Here is a 5,155-nt window from a genome sequence, read left to right on the forward strand (position 1 = left end):
CTGTCATGGTTATATTGAAATTCTTAAGCCTATTGTTGCATTCTTCAGAAACGCATAGTATTTATTTCCATTAACGTTGATAAAGAAACAATTTATTGTTGTTAAAATAGAGCTTCCAGAAGATATGAATACGAGAAACAGGATGTCAGTTGTATTTACACAACATGAAACAATCATTGTGCTGTAATTAATCATAGGTAACAATTTTAACGTACATAATTGAATATTATGTTACAAATACCACACAGTTCCAAGAACTACTAACAACTCTAGTAACCATGATGTCAGAAAGAAAATTAAAATATTCTATAACATTATGCTTGTTATATACAGTAGTTTCTGACAGTGGCAGCCGGTGGCTTGTGGTTTCGGGTGTTGCAGTACGAACGATCGGAAACAGAAGATATAAAATGGACTCATTGACTAATCAGCATAACTTTAGATGCAAATGCTATGTGACATGTGAAATTAAATAAAATTCTGTTCTTAAAAAAATAAAAAATGCAGAACATTTTATCCGATTAATCACCTTAATTAATTAGTAAGTTCATTCTCCTCTCTTTGTTTGGAGCAAATCTGTCTAATACATGCTGGTTGAACTCTAGTATTCTTATTGTCAGGTCTTTTTCGATGGAAAGCTTAACCAATGGTGATAACCTTTCTTGGGACATTCAATTCTTTGAAAGTGTCAATTCTTTTTCATGTAGAAAAATACTTTTCGTCTTTTGCCATAGGTACAGTTAATATTAATTTCAGAAGCTTTGTAGATTCACTAATTTTTTTTTATTATTGCGAACGATTCATTCTAGCAAACTCAGTCCCTGACAGTGATCCGAATTCCTCTTCAGCGTTGACTGAAGAGAGTTCGTAACAGAGATTAGTGTTATAAAAAATGTCCATTGAACACACTTTATTCACAGTTTATCCAGGAAAATTTAAAATAAATTGAGGAAATGTATCTAGTGCAAACAATATTACTGCCATAAAACATCCTGTAAATTTAAACTGGATTTTTTTTTCGAACACTCTTCTGAATTGTCCTTTGCTTGTTTTGTCTCTGCCTTTGCAAGCCTTAATTGCAAGTTTTTCCTCATTTGAAAGCTGGTCAATGTTTTTTTGGAAGTTATTTACTGAAGTCACGGTATACAATTCATTCAGAATTTGTAAGTTATTTACAGAATTAAAGCACACACAATAAAATTAAATCTAATAAATAAAAAAGCAAAACAGTGATACAAAAGAGGTACTGGTATATGAATTCCGAATGTCACATATTCATACATCAACACACACACATGTGCGTAAAAGAAAAAAAATACATTCCAAATCACCTGTCTTAGTTGTTACGCAATGCACGATGATCACAATATACTTCCACATGAGGCGAAACAATGCTTATCAATCTTATATATAAAAGAGAACGTACAAATCCTTTGTTCCCTCATCACGCTAATACGGCTGAACCAATTTCTTTCATTTTTGGGGGGTTATTAGGATTTGGACCCTAGATGGTTTTTATCATATCACTTTAATTTTTAATTACCAGTGTCTTGAGATAATTGACCATTCAAGTGTCCATAACGTACAAATCCTTTGTTAGTTCATCATAGGTAAAAATAAACGTATTTATATGCAACCCGCATGACCGTGTCACTCGGCGGGTTAACATAAATGACAGGCGATATAATGTTAACATTTACTGCAATCTACTATGGTTTTTATCATATCACTTGAAAGCGAAAAAGTAAAAATTATCTAAGTAACAAAGTTTATTGCGTTCCGGGGTGACCGCAGCGAAGCGGGGCGGGTTAACATAAATGACAGGCGATATAATGTTAACACATTGACTGCCATGTGTATGCTATTTCATACACATGGCGTCTTGCTTCTGCGCCGCGTGTATGCTATTCCATACACAAGGAATATCTTCATTCTAGGCCTTGTGTATTAAAATGTATACACAGTTCAAGAAAAACTATATGATGCATACACATACAAAAAAGTCAACAATGAGCTTACCGTTCATTGCTTTGAAATGTTATGTATATATAATTACTTTATATTTGGTCTGAAAGAAGAAAATCGTATTGGCCCAGAAGAGGTATATTTTCAGTAACACAGTGGCAGTCAATGTGTTAACATTTACTGCAATCTTCTATGGTTTTTATCATATCACTTGAAAGCGAAAAAGTAAAAATTATCTAAGTAACAAAGTTTATTGCGTTCCGGGGTGACCGCAGCGAAGCGGGGTGAACGCTTCTAGTGTCATATATTCTGGAAAGGAAACCTCGAAACCCGCCAGATGTAGGATCAGCATGTATACCTAACAGAAGGTAAAAGTCGAAAAACATCAAAACAAACAACACTGCCAGTTCTACACCCAAAAATGTGTGTTGGGAGGGGTTCGATACGTCTATGCAATATATACCTTTCTTATTCTGCATCCGAAAAGACGATAAGTAATAACTGTCACCTATATTCTTAGCAAAAAAAAAATGATAGAACGATTGTTTTTAAGAAAAGAGAGAGTACATGATGAGGCGTAAAATAAAATATTTAGTCTACATCAATCGTTTCTCTGTTAAACAAGTATAGTTCGTTAGGAAAGTCTACAAATGTTAGAAAAGTTTCGAAATTTTTGGGAGGTCCAGACCCGGTGGACCCCCCTCGTGGCTACGCCCCTGAGCATTGCTAACTAGTCCCAAATTCAATGTGGCGTTCCCCATCATACAGTTTTATCAAGAGTATAAAATATACTTATTTTATAAAAGAAATATGTATATACTAAAATACTAGGCTATCCAGAGAGGGAGGGAGGCGATTCTACATACTGACTTATTAATATTTGAATCACAAATTACTGTGGAAGAAGCCTTCATTATCAATATAAGCTAAGAATTAACTTGTAAATGCGGCTCTACTTTCATTTGTTTTCTGCTCTACTAGATATTTTCTTTCTTATTTTGTAATTCTGCAATCACTTTTTTTTAATTGTCATTATATTGATTTGCTTCAGTATAGTCCTGTAATTTAAAAATATAAATGCATAATCACAAATTTCATTTGTTAATTGCTAGTGAAATAAAATTCAGAAATCTTATTTAGCGCGAAAAACCTTCTCGTTCACTGGAAACCGTGCTGTGTTGCAGAAACACTGCAACGACCAGAGCCTTTAATTTCTGAGATAGGGGAAAGGAGACCTAACATTTGCTCCAATTCTCGCGCTGAAGGAATCTGGTCGTTGTATGCTCGCTGCAACATAATATAAATTAGAGACTCTGTGACGGATTATTTTTCGCTTTTTAAAACGGATTAACGGAACGGACAGTTACAGAAGTAAAAAAAAAGTCATTTAAAGTGTATATATGCGAGTATTAAAAAGTATTTTTTCTGTTCTTTAGTACTATTGATAATAATATTTTTTTCTAGAAATACTTTGGTCGTTGCGCAACGCTGCAACACTAACATTAGCCGCCACTGGTTTCTGATCAATATTGCAGCTAATTTACGTTTATTTTCCATATATTGATTTTGTATAAACCGTGTGTGTAGTGATGATACATAATGTTAACCCGTAAGTACTACGCGGAGTCTGTCAGGCTCCGCGTTCGCCATAATTTCCCGTTCTACCGCCTCTCCAAATTGTCGCTTCCACTACCTTCTTGGTTATATTTAGTGTATATGCGAAAACATACTCGCAGTAGCCAGTCCGAAAATGTAGGGAGGGCCGGTGAAAGTTAGGGGGTCTCGATTAAAAAATCTTATAGTTCATCACCATATTATAGTTCATTTGCAAGCCTACTGTGAAAATTTTAAAGGGGACCAGTAAAAATTTAGGGGAGGCCCCCCCTATACCCTCCTGGATACGGGCCTGTGCGAAAATTAACAACGTGTCGGTAGTTTTTCCGCAATATATTGTTCGGAGTCTGACAGACTCCGCGTAGTAGTAATGTGACAAAAAATGCATAGTACTTAAGGGTTAATATTTAATGTCTTGAACAGCTTCCATTCAAAACATACGCAAATGTGCAGAGAAAAAAAAAACATTTTTAACAAGTAACCGTGTCACGTGTATATCATGTGAAGAATTTTGGTGTGTGTAGTGTGATATTATCTCATTTATATTCAAACCGGAAGTGGCAGTCAACAATTCCGTTTCTGGTACAGATGGAATATATCCTTGGGACGATTAACTGAATGGAGAAAAACACTTCTCGCTATCTATTACCATTTTCATTCTATAGTGATCAACGTTAAAACCGGAAGTGGTTAATTTCTGCCATTTTTGGTTTGAATAAAGGGTCAAGAGAGAAGATGGTACCTATTCTTAGAACGCTAAATCGATTTAAAAACAATCATTTCTTGCTATTTCTTATCATTTTTGGTTTATGAAGATCAATATTGAAACTGGAGGTAGTGAATCTGTAACACTTCGGTTTTAGTAGAGAGATAACCGTATTGGGATTTGGGGGTTTTTAAGGTAAATTTTAGATGTTCAGTCAAGCAACTACTGCATCATCCTTATTTATCCTAGGATCATGGTTTGTACCTCCTTCTCTTTAGAATAGAACAGTCTCTCAAACGGTATTACTCTCATGTTCATATATGCCTGAGAAGGGAAATTCAAAAAATGGAAAATTTTCTGAAACTGCCCTGTGTTGTAGATTGGGAGGGGGGAGAAGAAGAAAGAGAGATACCATAACACATGTTCTCTGTGTGATGATCATGTCGACGACATATATACAGTATGTGTTCTTGGATCTCATAAAACCTTTTAAACAGTATTTGTGAGAGAACAAATATTTAATTTAACGTATCACATCTTTTAGACTAAAAGAGACGGGTGATAATGAAAGTCGTGATTATAGTGTGATTAAAGGAACGAGGATGTATGAGGGAACGAAAGAACCCTCAAAAATCTCACGGACACGTTGTTCTCTACCACAATCTCCTTTGCCTGGGATCGAATCAGAAATCCTTAGCATCAGAAGTAAACGCTCCACCACTCTTTTTTTTAAAAAAAAAAAGAATCGCACCAATCTGTAAATTTATGTTCATGATCTTCATATTAATTTTACGCATTTTTCTCCTTAAACCAATACAACAAGGACACGAACACAGAAATTTTCGAGGTTAGTTAAAATGCTCATGCTAT

This window comes from Thermobia domestica, chromosome 18, assembly GCF_964235325.1.
Source record: "Thermobia domestica chromosome 18, izTheDome1.hap1.1, whole genome shotgun sequence".
Taxonomy (NCBI): domain Eukaryota; kingdom Metazoa; phylum Arthropoda; class Insecta; order Zygentoma; family Lepismatidae; genus Thermobia; species Thermobia domestica.